Source organism: Apium graveolens, chromosome 2, assembly GCF_009905375.1.
Source record: "Apium graveolens cultivar Ventura chromosome 2, ASM990537v1, whole genome shotgun sequence".
NCBI classification, from domain to species: Eukaryota; Viridiplantae; Streptophyta; class Magnoliopsida; order Apiales; family Apiaceae; genus Apium; species Apium graveolens.
The window spans coordinates 148451315-148474211 of record NC_133648.1 but is presented as its reverse complement, the minus strand read 5'-3'; the positions used below and the strand labels follow the sequence as shown (position 1 = coordinate 148474211).

The 22897-nt window shown below is 37.9% G+C and overlaps 1 non-coding gene across 1 annotated transcript; it reads right to left on the bottom strand.

The window, feature by feature from the left end:
• Nucleotides 1-754: 754 nt before the first annotated feature.
• Nucleotides 755-861, bottom strand: LOC141709908 (small nucleolar RNA R71). Its single transcript, XR_012570462.1, has one exon. It is a non-coding gene; the product is annotated as a small nucleolar RNA R71 (small nucleolar RNA).
• Nucleotides 862-22897: the final 22036 nt, after the last annotated feature.

Below are 22897 nucleotides of genomic sequence, written 5' to 3'. Positions count from 1 at the left end.
TCTCTGTGGGAACGAACTAGAAATCATTCTATATTACTTGTGAACGCATATACTTACGTGATTTATTTAGCGCATGCTTTGTGCCTAACAAGTTTTTGGCGCCGCTGCCGGGGACTTGGTGTTAATTTGTTTAGTTTATGTACTTGCCATCAGTGGTCATTAGGATTCATTGATTAAGACTTGTTACTTATTGCTTCCAGTTGTGTTTCTGGTACTCTAGAGAGCGTTTATGCAAACACGTTCTCGTACTCGTAAGAGAAATCTAGATACGGCTGAGGAGACAGATACAACTCTCGACTTTCCAGAGAAGATAGTTTTTGAAGATTCGGATAAAGAGAGTGAAAAGAAAGAACCTGTAACAATGGGTGATCGTATAGTTCAAGTTGATCGAGCTCTTATGGACTTTTCTCGGCCTAAAATGGATGACATTCAGTCAAGCATCATTCATCCGGCTATTCAGGCCAATACTTTTGAAATCTAGCTGGGCACTATTCAGATGGTGCAGAATTCTATTTCGTTCGGAGGTGCTGCGACTGAAGATCCCAACATGCATGTCAGGAATTTTGTCGAGATCTGTAGTACTTTCAAATATAATGGTGTTACTGATGAGGCTATCAAGATAAGGCTTTTCCCATTCTCTCTGAGGGACAAAGCTAAGGACTGGTTACATTCTTTACCAGCTGGGTCCATCAGTACTTGGGAAGATCTCGCGCAAAAGTTTTTGGTAAAGTTCTATCCAATGGCCAAGACTGCAGCTATGAGGAGTGCTCTTACTCAGTTTGCGCAGCAACAAGGAGAATCTATGTGTGAAGCTTGGGATCCCTACAAGGAGATGTTGAGAAAGTGTCCACATCATGGTATGCCTGACTGGATGGTGATCACTGGTTTCTACAATGGTTTGGGGGCCCAATCTCGGCCATGCTCGATGCAGCTTCTGGAGGCGCTTTGTGGGCCAAAAGCCAATCTCATTGAAACTATGGCTATAAATGAGTATCAAAACCCAACTCAAAGGATGATGCCTGGGAAGGTAGCAGGTATTCTGGAAGTTGATACAGCTACAACTATTGCAGCGCAGCTCCAAGCGCTGTCTATGAAGGTCGATTTTTTAGCCAACTATGGAGTCAATCAAATAGCTATTGTATGTGAGCTTTGTGCAGGATCTCATGCTATGGATCAGTGTTCTCTTGTTAATGAATTTGTTCAGTATGTGAACAATTTTCAGAGATCGTAGCAGCATGTGCCCGCTACTTATCATCCTAATAACAGAAATCATCCCAATTTCAGCTGGAGCATTAATCAGAATGATGTTCAGCAACCATATCAGGAAGCTGCAAGTAAACAGTTTAATCCACCTGGATTCCAGCAACCTCAACAATATGCTCAAAGGCAACAATATCCTCAACAAGGAGGTGCTGCTCCACCTTCTAGTGCTGATTTTGAGGAGTTAAAGTTGTTTTCCAAAAGTCAGGCTGTTTCTATCAAGACCTTGGAAAATCAAATTGGACAAATAGCCAATGTCTTGCTCAATCATCAACCTGGCACATTTCCCAGCGATACTGAAGTGCCAGGCAGGAAGGAAGTTAAAGAGCAAGTCAAAGCTATCACCTTAAGGTCTGGAAAAGTTGCTTATGCTGAAAAAGCAAAGGATGAAGAAGTTGAAGCTGTAGGTGAAGAAGAGAAGCAAAAGGAGAAAGAGGGGGAACCAAGGAAGACTACTGTTAAACATACTCTGCCTGAGGGTAATACAGGGGATAAACAGCTCTATCACCCACCACCTTTTCCTAAGAGATTGCAAAAACAAAAGCTGGACAAGCAATTTGGTAAGTTTCTGGAGGTGTTCAAGAAACTTCACATCAATATACCTTTCGCTGAAGCTCTGGAGCAAATGCCTAGTTATGCGAAATTCTTGAAAGGTATTCTTTTAAGAAAGGTGAAACTGGATGATCTTGATACCGTTGCTCTGACGGAAGAGTGCAGTATCGTGTTGCAGTAAAAGTTACCTCCAAATCTTAAGGATTCAGGTTGCTTCACCATACCTTGCACTATTAGAAAGTTGTCATTCGACAAGTGCCTTTGCGATTTGGGAGCAAGCATCAATCTGATACCGTTGTCTATCTTCAAAAAACAAAATTTTCCTGATCCGAAGCCCACCTACATGTCTCTACAATTGGCTAATCGTTCTATTACATACCCATGAGGCATCGTGGAGGACATGCTAGTAAAGGTGGATAAGCTCATCTTTGTCATTCTAGATTTCGAGGAAGATAAGAAGATTCCCATAATCTTGGGAAGACCTTTCTTGGCTACAAGCCGTACCTTGATAGATGTGCAAAAAGGTGAACTTACTATGAGGGTGCAAGATCAGGATGTTACATTCAATATGTTCAATGCAATGAAATTCCCTACAGAAGATGAGGAGTGCTTCAAGATGGATTTCGTCGATTCTGTATTTATTTCAGAACTTGATCATTTGCTAAGGTCCGATGCCTTAGAAAAAGCCTTATTGGGAGAATTTGACAGTGATGATGAGGAAGGCAATGAGCAGGTACAATATCTGAATGCTTCTCCTTGGAAACGAAAGCTAGACATGCCATTTGAATCTATGGGAAATACTGATCTCAAGAATGCTGAGGGAAAGCTCAAACCATCTATTGAGGAAGCACCTACTTTGGAGCTTAAACCATTGCCTAAACACTTGAGGTATGCTTATTTAGGTGATGCATCTACTTTACCTGATATTATTGCATCTGACCTCTCAGGTAGTGATGAGGACAAGCTCTTGAGGATTTGGAGAGAATTCAAATCGGCCATCAGATGGACTATAGAAGATATAAATGGCATCAGCCCTTCGTACTGCATGCATAAAATTCTGCTAAAGGAAGGTAGCAAGCCGACTGTTGAGCAACAACGAAGGCTTAATCCTATTATGAAAGAAGTGGTGAAGAAAGAAATTCTAAAGTGGCTAGACGCAGGAATTATATATCATATTTCTGACCATTCTTGGGGGAGCCCCGTACAATGTGTACCTAAGAAAGGAGGTATTACTGTGATAGAAAATGAGAAGAACGAGCTCATCCCCACTTGAACAGCCACATGATGTAGGGTATGTATGGACTACAGAAAGTTGAATAAAGCCACAAGGAAGGATCACTTCCCTCTTCCATTTATTGATCAGATGCTTGATAGGTTGGCTGGTCAGGAGTATTATTATCTTCTGGATGGCTATTTTGGCTACAATCAGATTTGCATTGCACCAGAAGATCAAGAGAAGACTACTTTCACTTGTCCATTCGGCACGTTTGATTTCCGCAGAGTTTCTTTTGGTTTATGTGGTGCACCTGCCACTTTTCAGAGATACATGATGGCTATATTCTCTGATATGATTGGAAATAATGTCAAAGTGTTCATGGACGACTTCTCCGTCTTTGGACATTCGTATGATGAATGCTTGAATAATCTCCGTTTGGTGCTCAAAAGGTGTGTGGAAACCAATCTGGTGCTCAATTGGGAAAAATGTCACTTAATGGTGCAGCAAGGCATCATTCTTGGGCATAAGGTCTCTAGTAAGGGTCTTGAGGTGGATAAAACCAAGGTGGGAGTCATTGAAAATCTTCCGCCACCTATTTCTGTGAAAGGAATCCGTAGTTTTCTTGGTCATGCGGGTTTTTATCGACGTTTCATCAAGGACTTCTTTAAGATATCTAAGCCGTTGTGCAACTTTCTCGAGAAAGATGTGCCTTTCAAATTTAATGATGAATGCTTGGCAGCATTTGAGACTCTCAAGAAGAGTTTGATCACTGCACCAGTTATTACGGCACCAGATTGGAGAGAACCTTTTGAGATGATGTGTGATGCAAGTGATTATGCAGTTGGAGCAGTTCTTGGGCAGCGGAAGTCTAATATCTTTCATGTGGTCTACTATGCTAGTAAGACGCTAAACGGAGCTCAACTGAACTACACCACTACTGAGAAGGAGCTCTTGGCTATAGTTTTTGGTTTCGAAAAATTCTGATCTTATCTACTTGAGACAAAGGTGACAGTATTCACTAATCACGCTGCCATCCGCTATCTGGTCTCAAAGAAGGATTCAAAGCCTAGACTTATTCGTTGGGTGCTCTTGCTACAGGAATTTGAGTGAGAGATCAAGGATCAAAAAGGTACTAAAAATCAAATAGCTGACCATCTCTCTAGATTGGAGAATCCTGATTCTACTTCACATGATAAGACATTGATCAACGAATCTTTTCTGGATAAGCAGTTGTTCGCAATTCAAGAGGAAGAGCCATGGTTCGCATACATTGTGAACTATCTTGTTAGCAATATAATGCCTCCTAACATGAATGCGGCTCAAAAGAAGAAGTTTCTGCATGAGGTGAAGTGGTACATGTGGGATGAACCATATTTGTTTAGACAAGGAGCTGACCAGATCATCAGGAAATGTATCCCATTCTATGAGATGGAGGGGATATTACGAGACTGTCATTCCACAGTTTATGGTGGATATTATGGTGGTGAAATGACAGCAGCTCGTATTCTTCAAGCAGGTTTTTTTGGCCTACGTTATTTAAGGATGCAAATCAGTTCATTTTAAGGTGTGATCGTTGCCAAAGAGTTGTGAATCTTACCATAAAGGATGAGATGCCTTTAAATGTGATGATTAAAGTTGAGGTCTTTGATATTTGGGGGATCGATTTCATGGGACCATTTATCTCGTCCTGCAATAATCAGTACATCTTGCTGGCAGTCGATTATGTCTCGAAATGGGTAGAAATCAAGGTTCTGCCGACTAATGATGCAAAGGTAGTGTTGAGTTTTCTTCATAAGCAGATATTCACAAGGTTTGGAACACCACGAGTTATCATAAGTGATGAAGGGTCGCATTTATGCAATTGTAAGTTCACTTCTATGATGCAACACTACAATGTGAATCATCGCATTGCTATTGCCTATCATCCGCAAACTAATGGTCAAGCTGAAGTGTCGAATAGAGAGATCAAGCGCATTCTAGAGAAAGTCATTTTCTGTCAAGGAAAGATTAGTCTTTGAAGCTCGATGAAGCTATTTGGGCTTATAGAACAGCATACAAGACTCCACTTGGGATGTCCCCATTTCAACTTGTTTATGGTAAGGCATGTCATTTACCTGCGGAGCTTGAGCATAAGGCTTATTGGGTATTGAAGAAGTTAAACCTTGATCTAGATGCAGCTGGGAAGAAGCGAATGCTTCAGTTAAATGAATATGATGAATTTCGACTTCAAGTGTATGAAAACAACAAAATGTACAAGGAAACGGTAAAAAGGTGGCATGACAGGAAGCTATCGCCTAAGTCATTCGTGCTGGGGCAACAAGTTCTTCTATTCAACTCTCGTCTCTGACTTTTTCCTGGAAAGTTGAAATCAAGGTAGTCTGGACCATTTATCATCAAAATTGTGTTTCCACATGGAGCAGTGGAGATTTTTGAGAATGATCCGGGCCAAGCATTCAAAGTAAATGGTCAGAGATTGAAGCACTATTATGGGGATACGGCAAATCGTGAAGTGGTTAGTGCCATTTTATTGTCAACTTGATCGCATTACTCTACATCAAGCTAATGACGTAAAAGAAGTGCTTCTTGGGAGGCAACCCAAGATATGAGACCATAGGAACCCTTAGAATTTAGTACCTTATCCAAAAACCCAAAAAAATCAGAAAAATGTTGGCCGAATTTTTTTTTCCAGAGACCTTGCAGGCGCCCGCCTGCCAAGACCAGGCGGTCGCGTGCTAGCAGGCGCCCGCCTACTGGTGCTAGGCGACCGCCTGCGCATCTGAACCTTGAAAAAACGTTTTTAAGCCTATAAAAAATGAGAAAACATAAAAAAAATCAAAAACAAAACTACAACACCATTACCCCCATTACCCACGATTTCCTTCTATAACATAGCCACAATCCCCACTCCTACTCAATTTTTAACCCTAATCTTACCCTATATATACATACAACCTCTCCATACACTTCCCATACACTTTAAACTCTACAAACTCTCTCCTACACACAAAACACAACTCTTCAACTCTAATTCTCAGTTTCCATGGCCCCAAAGAGATCAAGAACTATGGGTAGCAGCAGCACCAATCCGACTGCCATTGATTCTTCGAGGAGTACTGCTGCGAGGCCCCGATTGTTGGATAGGGCTGCTGAAGAGGAGTATGCCAAGCTTCTGACGAAGCTGATTATAAAGGAGAGGGGGTTTTTGCCATCAGGGAAGGATGGTGAGTTGTTACCGATGATTGCATAGAAGGGATGAATGACCTTCTGCGAGTTACCTGAGGTTGTCCCGCTGAGTGTTGTTCGCGAGTTCTATGTGAATGCCAAGGGCAACAAGAATGGGTTTTCTATTGTTCGTGGGCTTACTGTTGATTATTAGCCCGAGGCGATTCCCCGTGTTATTGGGCAGCGACAAATGAAACCTCAGGAGGAGAATTGGAATGAAAAGGCCCCTGAGGATTTTGATTCAGACTTGATTATTGCTACTCTCTATCAGCCAGGTACAGTGTGGAAGTTTAAGAGGGGATCCAACAATTATCTTTCTTTCCCTGCTATCATAATGAACAGGTATGCTCGTGCTTGGAATGCATTTATTTGTGCTAATATTCTGCCTTCTTCGCATGCACATGAGGTTACAGTTGAGAGGGCGAGGTTGTTCTGGGGGATTCTGAATGAGGATTATTATGTGGACCTTGGTGAGTTCATCTATGAAGGGATTTTAAAGTTTTTGAGGGGGAAGTCGTAGTACTCTATCCCGTATGCCTCTATTATCACCAAGTTGTGCAAGGCAGTTGGAGTCCAGTGGCTTTCTTATGAGCAGTTGCAGATGTCGGCCGCTCCTATTGATTCAGTGACGATGAATGCGATGCAGGAGTGGACGGGTGAAGAGCCCGAGTCACATGGTTTGCAATATCATCTCCCAGGAGGACGTCCAGCAGCTGGTGCTACCATGGCTAGGTCCAGTCAGGCTCAGGGAGAGGCAGGTTTTTCGAGAGCCCATGGAGGAGATGGTTCGGGATTGGTTGATGTCCAGTACAGGAGGCTTTCCAGGAGGATGGATGCGATGTATGAGTCGTAGAGTAGGTTTGTGCAGGAGCTCACCCTAGCACTTGGGACTGCATTTAGAGGCCTTGGAGCTGACATCCAGTGGCCCGTTTTTGGTGAGGATTCCGCTTATCCACCTCCTGACACTCCACCGTCTGAGGGTGATGATGATAATTTTTCTGAGTAGGTATAACCTGTGTTCATTGCTATTACCTTCACGGGGGACAATGAAGATTTTATGTTTGGGGGTGGTAGTTAAGGAATATATTTGTGTGTGTGTCATGTAGTTGCATTTTCATGTTAGTTTAGTTCATATAGTTGCATATTTTTTCCATGTAGTTTTTTTATAGTTTTTTTATTATTTTATAAGCTTTATTTATCATGACATATACCATGATCCCTTTGTGTTGCTTACCGATTGATATGTGATATTGATGCGAGTGTAGTGATAGCGCTAAAATGATGTTGAATCTTGTTAGGTTGGCATGCATGCTAGAAACACTTGTAATTTCACTAAGTCTTAGAGTATGCTTAAGGACTAGATTGTTGTCATGGTTTGATGGTTTTTGAGGTTAATCTATTGCTTATGCTTAGAATGTATGATACGCTCTTAATGATAAAAGGCATGAAAAGATAAAATTGGAGTAAAAATTAGAATTCATTGCTAGTTGTGGCTAGGCGTCAAATGGCTAGTAGCCGGCTCGTATTGTATACGAGTAGTCTAGGGTTGAGCAAGATGGAGTGAAACGCACTTGCTCAGAAATTGAAAAAATATAGAAAAAAAGAAAAAAAAAGAAAGAAAAAAAATATGGTTTAATGCACAATTGGTCACGAGTGAGCTCTTTGATATTCGAGTTATTAAGTTCTTAGGGGACTTTGTGCCTAGTGACCTAAGGCTTTTATAGTTTGGGATCTGCTAACCTAACGCTAACTAAATGGATACCATTGCATAAGTCATTTGTGGACCTCACTCATTGCATGATCAAATAAGCATTTGTTTATGTGTTGAATAAAAACATGATTCCGTAATAAACTCTAATGATTTTGAAGTTTTATAAGTCATTTTGTGTCTAGAATATATTCTTTGTATAATCTTGTTATTTCCTTGAGGATAATTAAGTTATGGTGATTGATTTAGTTTTGAAGCATATATGTTAAGCATTCACACACACCACATTTCTAGTTGTATGTTAGCTTGCATGATTTGATTGATCTTTAGTCGCCTAATTGCATTTGTTGATATGTCATGTGTTGGTTAGTTTAGTCATCATGATGGGGATCGTTGCATTCATATAGTTTGCATTCATGCATGTTTTATTCTATTTTTGAGTCTGTGCTGCTTGAGGACAAGCATCGATTTAAGTTTGGGGGTGTGATAAGTGGCATTTTATACCACTTAGAGCGTCTCATAACGGCTTGAATTGATGTCTTGAACTCGAGTATTTTGTGTATTTGACGCATTTTCGAGTATTTTTGCATTTCAGGGTATAACTTGCTTAAATAGGAGGATTTCATCAAAATAAGCCAAAGGAAGTACTGGGGATCAGTCGCAGGGTGTTGTGCAAAGAAATCAGCAAAATCAAAAGCAAAATAAGAATTTTCCAGAAGTGTTGCAGGCACCCGCCTGGAAGGAGCAGGCGACCGCCTGGTAACAGGAGCCCGCGTGGTGAATGTAGGCGGCCACCTGGGTGCGGAAAATCAGATTCTGGAATTTATAATTCGAGTTCTATTGGGCTTCCATTAACGCTGGTTCTTCTGGACTCTTATATAAACCTATTGGGAAGACGTTTTCAACAACAAGTAACAAGGAGAGAAGATCAAGAAGACTGTTTTAGCACGCAACAACGAAGAAGAGGAAGCATACATTTATCTTGTGATTCTTTTAATTCGTTGTAACAGTGGATGCTAGTTTTCTTTACTCTTTGAACCTTAATACACTTGTGACGTACTTCTTTGTTTATTAAGTATTTTTATTAGATTTTATCGTTGTGTTATTATCATATTTTCATATGAACCCATGGTGAAGATGAGTTCTATTATGGGCTAATCGTGATCATGGGATCATAGTGGATTTAGTATGGATTTCTTTAGTTAATTGATTAATACCTTGGCATGTGGTGATTGTATGATATCTAGCATATGTTGTGCTTATTCGTCTTATGTGTGTTGCGAACATGTAAGATAGATTGTTTATCTCTTGTGAAGCGACAGTGAATCTTGAGATTTAGAACTTGCCATGCTAGTATAGGTTCATGTATTATATGCATGATTGTTGGGTAACTCTAACCGTTTTACTTGCTCTGTGTAATCATAATGAATAATTTGCGCTTAAATCGTTATGTTGTCAAATTCTGTAGACATATAGGGTCTCAACACAATTGATGCATATTCAACTTCTATCTTAATTATGGATGCTTGGTAGAATGGTATTCGTACAACGAAAGTTGGCGTTTATCAGTTTCATGTTGTTCGATTAATATCATCACCATTACATGCTAAGGATAATAACAATAACTATTGTATAAGGTAGTAATGAAGTTATGGTCTCATGTGTGTTTAATATTGATAATTTAAGTGTTTAATTCTCGTAGTTAATATTAGTTAATCAAGCTTAATTGTTATTTTCTTGATATTGAAGAGTAATCATACATTGGTGGGTAAGTGTTAATTAAATATAACTAATCAGAGTCTCTGTGGGAACGAACTAGAAATCATTCTATATTACTTGTGAACACGTATACTTGCGTGATTTATTTAGCGCATGCTTTGTGCCTAACAACAAGAGAAGCAACAAAGTGGTTCTCACTGGAGTGATAAAAGGAAATGTGTATTTAGCTGATTTCAACTCATCAAATGCAAAATCCGTCACTTGTCTATTTAGCAAGGCAAGTTAAGATGAAATTTGGCTATGGCACAAGAAGCTGTCCCACCTTAACTTCAAGACTATGAATGAGCTGGTCAGGAAAGATTTGGTGAGAGGTATTCCTCAAGTGGAATTTTCAAAGGATGGACTGTGTGATGCCTGTCAGAAAGGAAAGCATATCAAGGTATCATTCAGAAAGAAGCTTGATTCAACAATTGAAGAACCTGTGCAACTACTGCACATGGACTTTTTTGGACCAGTCAATGTATTGCCTATCTCAAGGAAAAGATACTTCCTAGTAATTGTGGATGATTTCTCGAAGTTCTCTTGGACATGTTTTCTAAAATCCAAAGAAGAAGCTAGCGAACTCATCATCAATCACTTAAGGCAAGTCACTAATCATCCTAACTTCAAAGTAAGAAGAATTAGGAGTAACAATGGAACTGAGTTCAAGAATTCTGTGATGAGGTCATTTTTTGAAGAGAATGGGATCATGCATGAGATTTCAGCAACAAGAACTCCACAACAAAATGGAGTGGTGGAAAGGAAGGACAGATCTTTTATTGAAGCTGCAAGAACAATGCTTGAAGAGTCAAAGTTACCAGCATACTTTTGGCTAGAGGCTGTAAATACTGCATGTTATACTTAGAATATTTCTTTGGTTAATCAAGCAAAATGCATGGCACCCTATTAATTGTTCAAGAATAGGAATCCAACATTAAACTTTCTTCATGTCTTTGGCTGCAAAAGTTATATCTTAAGGAATCAAACTGATCAGCATTGAAAGTTTGATGCCAAAGTAGATGAAGGCATTTTTGTTGGATATGCAGTTGGAAAAGCATATAGAGTCTACAATCTCAGAACCAACATTGTTATGGAATCTGTACATGTTATGTTTGATGATAAAAAGATTGAAGGACTGCAAGATGGAGATTTTCATGAAAGCCTCAAATTTGACAATTTTGAGAGGATTGGTGAAGATAGTGATGATGAAAGTGATCAAGAACATATATCTAAGGACAATGCAGAAAAGTCTACAACCAATGAAGCACATAATTCAACATTCGTCAAAAGACCAAGTGCATCATCCGTTGAAAGACAATCTGCATCATTCATCGAAAGGCAAAGAGCAACATCCGTTGATCCATCAATAGGAGTTGAAAGCCAAGTTAGATCACAATCAGAAAGAACTCCAATTTCAAGTCAAAGATCCATAAACTCAGGGTGAGTTCTGACCATCAAAACTTTGTCAATCATCAAGACAACAATAAGGCCTCTTCATCTAGAGCTAATCTACCTCAATAGAGAAAATAGACTAGAGATCATCCATTTGAACTGATCATTGGTGATATATCCTCAAGAGTGCAAACAAGAAAAACAACTCAAGAGGAATGTCTATATAACAGCTTTCTATCTCAGGAAGAACCTAAAAAGGTCGAAGAGGCTCTGTTGGATCCTAAATGGGTTTTAGCTATGCAGGAGGAGCTAAACCAATTTGAGAGGAATAAAGTTTAGAAGCTGGTACCCAAGCCTATAAGAAAGAATTCTATTGACACCAAGTGGGTATTCAGAAACAAGATCGATGAAAATGGCATAGTAGTCAGGAATAAGGCTAGACTGGTTGCTAAGGGTTATTGTCAACAAGAAGGAATTGATTTTGATGAAACTTTTGCTCATGTTGCAAGACTTGAAGCCGTCAGAATATTCTTAGCATATGCAGCCCATGCCAATTTCAAAATCTATCAAATGGATGTCAAAAGTGCCTTTCTGAATGGAGATTTGGAGGAGGAAGTCTATGTCAGTCAGCCTCCTGGTTTTGAAGACCCAAATTTTCCAGAGTATGATTACTATTTTTTAAAAGCACTTTATGGATTGAAGCAAGCACCTAGAGCCTGGTATGATTCTTTGTCAAAGTTTCTCTTAGAAAATCACTTCACTAGAGGTATTGTTGATAAAACCTTATTCTTTAGAAATGTTAATGGCTCTAATATACTTGTTCAAATTTGTGTAGATAATATTATATTTGGCTCTACAGATGAAAAAGTTTGTAAAAAGTTTTCCAAATTGATGCAAAATAAATATGAAATGAGCATGATGGGAGAACTAACTTACTTTCTTGGTTTACAAGTTAAGCAAGTTAGTGATGGAATATTCATTAGTCAAACCAAATATATTTTTGATCTTTTGAAGAAGTTTGATCTAATGGATTGCACATCTGCAAAAACTCCCATGGCTACTGCAACTAAACTTGAATTAAACACTACTGAAAAGTCTGTGGATATTTCAAGCTATAGAGGCATGGTTGGCTCAATTTTATATTTAATAACCAGTAGGCCAGATATAATGTTTTCTACTGGTCTCTGTGCTAGATTTCAAACTGATCCTCAAGAATCTCATTTAGTAGTTATTAAGATAATTTTCAGATATCTCAAAGGAACACCAAAACTTGGCATTTGGTACCCTAGAGATTATGGTTTTGATCTAACTGGTTATTCAGATACAGATTATGCAGGTCATAAAATTGATAGAAAAAGTACAACAAGAACCTGTCAATTTCTAGGAAACAAGTTAGTATCTTGGTTCAGTAAAAAGCAAAATTCAGTTTCTACCTCTACAGCTGAAGGTGGATATATTGTTGCTGGTAGTTGTTGTGCACAGATTTTATGGATGAAAAATCAATTGTTAGACTATGGTCTACAAGTGAATAAGATTCCTATTTTCTGTGATAACACAAGTTCTACTGCAATCACTGAAAATCCAGTACAACATTCAAGGACCAAACACATTAACATCAAGTACCATTTCATTAGAGAGCATGCTATGAATGGTACTGTGTAAATTCATTTTATTCCAAGTGAAAAACAACTTGCAGACATCTTTACCAAGCACTTGATGAATCCACCTTCATTAGGTTGGTAAGTGAGTTAGGTATGCTTAATTACTCTTAATCTATTTTGATGTCTAAGCAAATTGAAATGCAGCCAGAGTAAAAGTTGATATTTCCTTTCTAAGGTAAATTTTTTGACTAAGTCAGAATTTGTATCTCGACGGATGTTCATTATCCATTGAAAATGAATATCCGTTGAATTATATCATCCGTCAAAGTATCAATTATTACTCTGGGTACTTTTACCATTATCCGTCAAATTGCACTCAATCTTAGCCATTGATTTTAAGCATTATTCGTTGAATTTACTAACAGCCTATATGTATATTTCAATGGATAATCTTAGAATTTTGACATTTTTCTTTATTTTTAAATATCTATTTTGGGCTAATTTGATTGGTTACTTTATTTCACTATTTAATTTTTGACAGTTTATTTCTGAGATAGTATAAAAGCTAATTTCATTTCTCCTCTTTTCTTTTATCATTCTCAAAGCAATTTATCTAACTCTTTTCTTCTCCAAAGCAAATACTCTCTTTCTGCAACTAATCTCAACCACAACAATGGCACCCGTAGTCAAAATTATGTCCTCAACTGGGTTCGTATATGAAAAGAACAACTTTGTGGCTCTGGTAAACAAGCAAATACCAGCATCAGAAGATTATCACAAGATGATGGACTTCATACTAAACTGCAAATTGAGTTATGCCATGCTTGAGTCCCCAACCATCTACTGTGAAGTTGTCGAGGAAATTTAGACTACAATAGTGTTCAACTATACATACAAAACTATTACCTTCACTCTCAAAGGTAATGAACACTGTGTTAATTATGATGTTATTGAAAAATGATTTAAGTTGCCTGAAAATGACACACTTGCTCCACACACAGACACTGATGTGAGTAATATGCTAGTTTCTATGGGCTATGTTCTTGATGCCACTAAATTAGGTGATGTTAGGAGACTGGGTCTTAGAAAAGAATGGATTTTTATGTGTGATTCATTTATTAAGTGTTTTCTGGCAAAATTAGCAATTTTGATGTTATATCTTACTCACTTGTTCACATGCTTTATATGCTTCTTAGTGATAAGTACTTCAATTTCAGCACTTCTGTTTTGTATGAGATATGCAGTAAATTAAGGGATATTAAAAAGAGGCCTAAGAATATTTATTATTCTAGATTTTTCATGATGCTAGCTGATTTTGTTTCTGAGAATCTTTCAATTGAGAACCCAACAAACAAGTTAAATTGTTGGGTCCAAGAGAGGAGAATTATTGCTGATTTGAACATGGCAAATCATCACAAGGATGTTACTCTTGTGTACATGCCAATCATGGAGCAACCTCAGGTTTGTGAGGTAAACATTATGTCCCTACTACTTCCCATCCTATTACTTCTTTGTAAACAACTATGGTCATGGCACCTGTGACAGTGACCAAACAGGTCCCTACCCAAGCCTCAAAACCAAAGGTTTCCAAATCCAAGTCAAAGAAAGCCCCCTCTAGTTTCTCTCAAAAGAAACTAGTTGTAAAATCCACACAAATCCAAGAGGGGAGTGTGAAGGGAAGTGAGGCTGGTGAGGGACAGGGTGAACATCAAAGAAGCCCTAAGAATAAGGATGGAGAGGTGAGTGCATCCTAGCCTAGCCACAATGCAGTTTCCCAACAAAATGCAGTGCTTAATAAGGATATTAGCTTATTGCTAGTTGCATCCTCCCAAAAGGATGTGACTATTGAACAAAGCTCTCAGCCAAGAGCACAGGCCAAAAGGGTTGTGGCGCCCTCCAAACCCGGGTCAGAAGTTTGGGGTCCACACACCTTATTTATAACCTGCTAATAACAATAATGAAGATAATAATAATATGCAGTGACCCTACTTACCAACCACCATGGACCGTAACAGGTTAAAGTATGCACACAAGCCAAACACACTATTATATTACAAACGTTTAAATCCCAACTATTCCAAACTCAAAACTGAGTATTAAACATTATTACAAACTTTTACAAACTTAAATTATTCCAAAAGAAGCCTACAAGCTCAGCTCAATCAACCTGAACCCCTAGCTCTCACGCTGGACTGGGCATCCTCGGTACCAACCGGTTCCTTTTTAACTGGAAAAGAACAGAAACAATATCGCACAAATGAGCTAACTAGCTCAGCAAGTCACAATGACAAAACTGAGGATAATGATCATCAGGTGAATATGGTTATGATATCAAGTGAACAATGGATTATGATTTAAAATTGGATATTATATTTTCATATTAAAACCCAAGGTTAGGCTGCTGATCTGTCACGCACTAACCCCGAGCAAAGCACACAGCACTGCTCTAACTACTGGATCCAAGGCACACATTGGCCTAACTTGACCATTATATGGTCTGACCACGAATCTGGTCCACAATTTTATAAAAACAATCCAATTCTAACATAATAACAGAATAAACAATAATAAGCAATAACCAGAATCATTAACAACATTTGATGTTCCATAATGAAATGGTTTTAATCTACATAAGGATCAAAAGAGTATTTTCAAAGTTTGGATGCTAGGTAATGAAAGAATTGGATAACAATGAATAAGTGTTTCAGGGTTTCAAGGATTTGGTCTTCCAAAGCATAAAATACAAAGATTTGAATGTGTAAGCAATCTGGTTCAGTGTTTAATATTTAGTTTGTATGTATTTGTGGAGAAGTATCGTATACTTGAGGTTTGTGTTTGGGTATACAACAATCAATGGTCTTGAAAGAATCAGGTTACGGCTCAAGATCAATAACTGGAATCAAGGTTTAGGGTTCAGTGCTTCAAAGCACTTGCAATATAAAACAGGAATATCAATCATAACAATATCTCGAGAAAGTTCAGAACACTTGCCTGGTATTAGCTTCCTACACTACACTCGCTTCCAATCTCAACTGTTTTACTCCTCAACTACCTGTTTCCCCTTCCTACATCTTGCCTCTTCTGCTCACATATCATAAATATCTATCAATAATCGACTCATAGAATTCTATTCAACACGTACTCTTATCTACCCTTCGTTTCACCCAAATCCGATTAACGGATTGAAAGTTACACAATAATCAAATAAACACCGAATATATAGACCGATAGTCAATCAACAAGTCACGTATCACACATAATACATACATAATCAATGATATATCATTTATAAAGAGGTCTCGGGTCCTAAATAGGCTTTGTGGTATTTAAAATGATTTTTAAAATATTTTTCGGAATTAAAACGGGTCGTTGGATCAATTTCGGGTTAATAAACAGGGTTCGGTTGGCCAATTCTGGCTCTGAAACAATTTTATAATAATTATCGAGCCTTGGAAATAATTTAGAATAATATTTTAAAGCTCGAAACTATTTTTCGGAATTTTTAAATCATTTTTAAATAATTAAATCTAATTATGTAATTAATTAAAATCGATTAATAATTAATTAAATCAATTAATCAATTAATTTTCGAATTAATTGACCAATTAATCAATTAAAAATTAACTGAAATTAATTAACTAATTAATTTAGATTTATTTTGGAATTAAAAATAATTTTCGGAATTAAAATACTAATTTTTAGAATTTTCGGATATTAAAAACGAATTTTTATAATAAAAATAAATAGGAAATATGATTTTTAAACATTTTTAAAACAGGAATCCTAAATTTGCAAAGTCTGGAAACTTCGGGGACCTAATTGTATCGTCCCTAAAAGTCCAGGGACCAAACTGCAAATTTTACAGTCCAGTCGCCGGAATACGTCGGTGGTGGTCGTAGAACACGTTCCCGGCGTCCTCACCCCACCAACACCTCCAGATCACATCTATACTTTACCAGGAACTCAACCATGCCACCAAATTGTTCTAATCATCCCTGGGTTGGCCGGAATTTGGCCGTGAAGTTTGCCAGTTTCCGGCGAACTTCGGAAATATTCAAAATACAACTCCCTTCTCTACAGACCTCGTTGATTCATCAAACGTATACGACTAGATTGCAAATATCACAGAGAACACAATCCACTATATCACAACATCAATCTATTCCTGAATAAGAAACCCCCAAATTTAAATTAAGAACATTCATACGGGTTATAAACCCCAATTTTGAAATTCGAAAATTAAACCCACTTTTGAGCATGTTATTGAACTCCAAATCAGACGTATGACATATGAAAATCATCAGGAAAACAAGCTCTACAACATGCAAGCATCAAATCATACAAAGAATCATCCGAACAAAAATTCCTATTTTTAATCAAAATAATTCGAAAATAAATAAATTTATATAAAATCAACCTTTGATTCTGGAGTAAAACAGGTTATGGAATCTTATAGTACTCCTTGAGACCTTCAATTTGGTTACTCCAACTTTCCAAACGGATTTCACTAACACCTTGAATTTGTGGTTTGATTCTCAGAAGGGTTTATGAATATATGATTTTTCTCTGTAAAATTATATAATTATATGTCTGCAAATGATTTTGATACGAAATAAAATACGGTAAAAGGATATTTATAATTACGGAAAATTAGTATCCCGTTCGATCATTCCGGATATAAAACGGTACATTTATTTATAAAAACTGATCCAAACTGTATCGGTTTTCGGGATAATTATCAAAAGCAGTACAATTTGTACTGCGGTCTTGGTCTCAGCGCCTGGTTACACGTATTACGAAGTGATAATTGAGATAGTTTAATAAAAAACTCCCGTTTATCGAAAATACGGGTTTTATTGATTTACCGAAACGAATATTGTATCGAAAATGTTGCGCCGGGACCCGCGCAGAACAAACCGTACGCCGGATCGAAAAAGTCGAAACATGGAATATGCTCGGAATATTACAATTAGGTTAGGAAGGAGTTCTTGGAAGAGTTTCGGGTTCCAAAAACATAACAACGGATGACGTCGGTTGGTTCCCGTTTTTATAAAATAGATTTTAAATGCTCGGAAAAAGATTCTATTAGTTTCATATGATCCTTATAAATCCATAAATCAACATAAAAATAATTAGGAAGATATGACAATTATCTATATTTTATTTTGGACATATAAAAAATTATAATACTCAATTAATATTATTTTTAAATATCCAAATACAAATAACACTTAACAGTTAATTCACAGAATAGATACTGAACACACATAATATTTATTTAATAGCAAAAATAATTGCACGATATATCCCGGATATTACATCCTTCCCCCCTTAAAAGGATTTTGTCCTCAGAATCTCCTAAGAAAACAAATGAGGGTACTTTTCTCTTATATCACTTTCTAACTCCCAGGTTGACTCTTCAACCTTTAGGTTTCTCCACAATAATCTTACTAACTTTACCACTTTATTTCTTAATACTTTTTCTCTCTCCTCTAGAATCTCTACCGGACTCTCTACATATGACAAATCTGCTTGAAGCTCTATTGACTCATATTCTATTACATGTCTGGAATCTGGATTGTACTTCTTAAACATTGATACGTGAAAAACATTATGAATGTGTTCCATTTGTGGTGGTAACGCCAATTCATAAGCTACTTTGCCAACGCGCTTTAAGATCTCAAAAGGTCCGACATATCTTGGGCTTAGCTTTCCTTTCTTCCCAAACCTTGTTAGTCCTTTCCACGGTGATACTTTCAGTAATACCAAGCTTCCTTCTTCAAATTCCATGTCTTTCCTTGACTGATCTGCATATTTCCTCTGACGATCTTGTGCGGCTATTAATCTCTTCTGGATAATGTCAACAACTTCCTTTGTCTGCTGCACCAATTCAGGTCCAAGTATTTTGTGTTCTCCTACTTCATCCCAGTATACTGGAGATCTACATTTACGTCCATAAAGGGCTTCATAGGGTGGCATTCCAATACTGGCGTGATAACTGTTGTTGTAAGCAAATTCTACCAGAGGTAAATGCTCGTCCCAACTTCCTTTGAAATCAATAACACAAACACGTAACATATCCTCGATTGTCTGGATCGTTCTTTCACTTTGGTCGTCTGTCTGGGGGTGATAGGCCGTACTCATATTCAGTCTTGTTCCCAAACATTCTTGAAAACTCTTCCAAAATCTTGAATTAAACCTTGGATCTCGATCAGATACAATAGACACAGGAACTCCATGACGAACTACAATTTCCTTCAAGTACATATGGACTAACTTGTCGAGCGAAAATCTTTCATTTATAGGCAGCAAATGAGCTGACTTGGTAAGTCTATCCACTATAACCCAAATGGCATCATAATTAGCTATTGTCCTTGGTAATCCAACTATGAAATCCATGGCAATATGTTCCCACTTCCACTCTGGAATCTCCAATGGCTGTAACAATCCACTTGGTCTCTGATGCTGTGCTTTAACTTTCTGACAGGTATAACATTTGCTAATCCATTCCACAATTTCCCTCTTCATGTCTGGCCACCAATAATTCTCCTTTAAATCCCTGTACATTTTGGTACTCCCTGGGTGGATGGAATATCTTGAACTATGTGCCTCTTGTAAAATTTCATTCTTTAACTCCGTCACCGGTGGAATCCAAATTCTAGATGAAAATCTCAGAATACCTTGATCACCCTTTTGCGTGCATAATTCTTCACCTACCAAACGATTTATATCCTGATCCATTACATCTTCTTATCCTTTCTTTATTTTCTCCAACAACTCTGGCTGGAAAGTCATACTGTACACTTTCGCTTCCTTAGTGTTGCAAACTCTAATCTCCAACTCCAATTTCTGAAATTCCTTGTATATATCTTTAGGTACTAATAACACATTCAACCTTTCCTTCCGACTCAATGCATCTGCCACAACGTTTGCTTTACCGGGATGATAATTAATTGAGCAATCATAGTCTTTGATCAACTCTAACCATCTTTTTTGCCTCATATTAAGTTCCTTCTGTGTGAATATGTACTTTAAGCTTTTGTGATCAGTGAAAATCTCGCACTTTTCTCCATACAAATAATGTCTCCAAATCTTCAAAGAGAAAACTATGGCTGCTAGCTCCAAATCATGAGTAGGATACTTCTGTTCGTGTGGTTTCAATTGCCTCGACGCATACGCAATCACCTTTTCGTGCTGCATTAAAACACATCGTAGTCCTTTGTGAGAAGCATCGCTATAAATTACGAAATTCCCTTGATTGTCTGGAAGTGACAAAACAGGTGCCATGATTAATCTCTGCTTCAACTCCTAAAAACTTTCTTCGCACTTGTCGTTCCATATAAACTTTTCATTCTTTCGTGTAAGCTTTGTCAATGATGTCGCAATCCTTGAGAAATTCTGAATGAATCATCGATAATATCCCGCCAATCCCAAGAAACTTCTTACCTCAGTGGGTGTTCTTGGTCTCTCCCAATTCATAATTGCCTCGATCTTTGGTGGTTCCACTTTGATCCCTTCGTTACTGACTATGTGTCCTAAGAACTGAACTTCCTGTAGCCAAAACTCACACTTCGAGAATTTAGCATATAACTTCTTTTTCCTTAAAATCTCCAAAGTTGTCCTCAAATGTTCCGCATGATCCTCTTCCGTCCTTGAATATATTAAATTATCGTCTATAAACACAGTAACAAACTTATCCAAATACTCCTTGAAAATTCTGTTCATTAAGTCCATAAACGTTACCGGGGAATTAGTCAATCCAAAAGACATTGCTAAAACTTCATAATGTCCATACCTTGTTCGAAAAGCTGTCTTTGGTATATCTTCTGGCTTGATCTTCAGTTGGAGATATCCTGATCTTAAATCAATTTTGGAGAAGTACTTGGCTCCCTTCAACTGGTCAAACAGATCGTCAATTCTGGGTAACAGATACTTATTCTTGATTATAAGCTTATTGAGTTCTCTATAGTCGATGAACAGTCTCATGCTTCCATCTTTCTTCTTGACAAATAATACTGGGGCTCCCCACGGGGATACAATGAGTCTGATTACTCCTTTCTCTAACAACTCCTGCAACTGCTTTGCTAGCTCTTTCATCTCAACAGGCGCCATTCTGTACGGGGCCTTGGATACTGGTTCTGTTCCAGGTGCTAAGTCGATCGCAAATTCAATTTCTCTATCTAGAGGAAGTTCTAGTAACTCGCCGGGAAACACGTCTGGAAATTCATTCACAACTGGAATATCTTCAAGTTTTATTGGTTCTTGACTTCTGTCAATCACATATGCTATAAAATGCTCGCATCCTTACCGTAATAACTTCTTAGCTTGAATCATTATTAAGAACTTCTTTACTTGCTTCTGTCCCTTGAATGTTACTATTCTTTCGTCTGGCGTTTTGACCATTACCTTCTTATTGTGACAATCTATCTAGGCATCGTGCTTAGATAACCAATCCATTCCTAATATAACGTCAAACTCCCCTAACTTAAATGGTATCAAATCTACGCAAAACTTACTACCAGAAATTTCAATCTTACAATTCCCATAAACTTGATTAACAGATACACGTTCTTGATTTGCTAATTCCACAATCATTATTTCATTTAAATACTCAACTGGACAATTTAACTTACTAACAAAATCTTGTAAAACAAACGATCGGGTTGCTCCCGAATCTATTAACACTTTGGCACAAAGAGAATTCACATTAAGCGTACCTGCCACGACATCCGTATCCTGGATAGCATCTTTCACAGACATATGAAAAACTCCAGCCCTTGGAGTCTCATTCATTGTTGGGGTAGATCCCATAATCCTTAATGCCTTACTAACTGGGGCTGATGTCTTGCAATCCCTGGCCATATGTCCTGGCTTTCCACATTTTAAACACGTAAATCCAATGGCTGGAACCTTTACTGCTGGATTCCGGATAAGCTGATCCTTGTTTGCTGGCTCTCTTGCTGGCTGATTTCGGCACTCCCTCGAATAGTGCCCTTTCTGGTTACATTTGAAACATACCACATTCAACTTATTACAAACTCCCCCATGCTTCTTCCCACATACCTGACAATCCGGAAAAGTTAGTCTCAACTGATTCGGCTGATTTACATTAACTGGACGGTTGCTCTGGCTCCCGTCTCCTGCATTCTGTCTTCTGATATTAAAATTTCTCCCCGGCTGAAACTTGCCCTTCTTAAAATTTGGAAACTTCCCTGGTTGTGACTGGCCCTCATTCCCTTCAAATTTCCTTTTCTTGCTTTCCTTTTCCTTCTGAAACATCTCACTCTCTGTCTCTGCGATCATAGCCTTCTGTACTACTCCTGCATAGGTATCCAATTCAAAAATGGCTACCTTCCCTCTGATCCATGGTTTCAAACCTTGCTGGAATCTTTTAGCCTTCTTTCTGTCAGTATCCACATACGACGGTACATACCTTGACAATTCCTCAAACTTACCCTCATAATCTGTTACTGACATGTTCCCTTGCTTTAATTCTAAAAACTTCAGCTCCATTTGATCCTGAACAAATTGAGGAAAATACTTTTCTAAAAACAATTCCTTAAACCTTTCCCAAGTAATTACATTTGTACCTTCCAATGTCTTAACCATCTCCCACCAATATGTGGCCTCATTCTTCAGATAGTAACTTGCAAACTCAACCTTTTGTTCTTCCTTTACTTTCACTGAGGCAAATGCCTTCTCTATTTCCTTTAACCAAACATTTGCTTCAATTGGCTCTAAGGAACCCTTGAATTCTGGTGGGTTTACTGCCTGAAATGTTTTAAAAGTTACCTGGGGGTTGGTCTGTCTTTGTTGTTGTTGTGCCAGGTGAACTGTTTGTTGGGCCAAGATTTGAAGAATCTGGGCTATTGCTGGGTCCATGGGTCCTGGGTTCACATTTGGATTTGTATCATCTTGGTTGTTATTGTTGTTTGTTTCTTCATTCTAGGTGTTGGTGCGGGTATTTCTTCTAGGAGGCATTTTTCTGTAAAGAATCAAACAACTTATTTAGCTTTTGAATCAATCTTTTGCATAAAAGAAAAGTTTTGTAAAACAGAAATATCTCTTTTTGAAAACAGTTGTAACTAAGTAAATTGCATGCTTCTTTACAGAATATAAACAGTTATGGAAAATAGGGTATACGGTATCACAGGGGTATAACTGGTGCAATAAATAAGGTAAGATAAA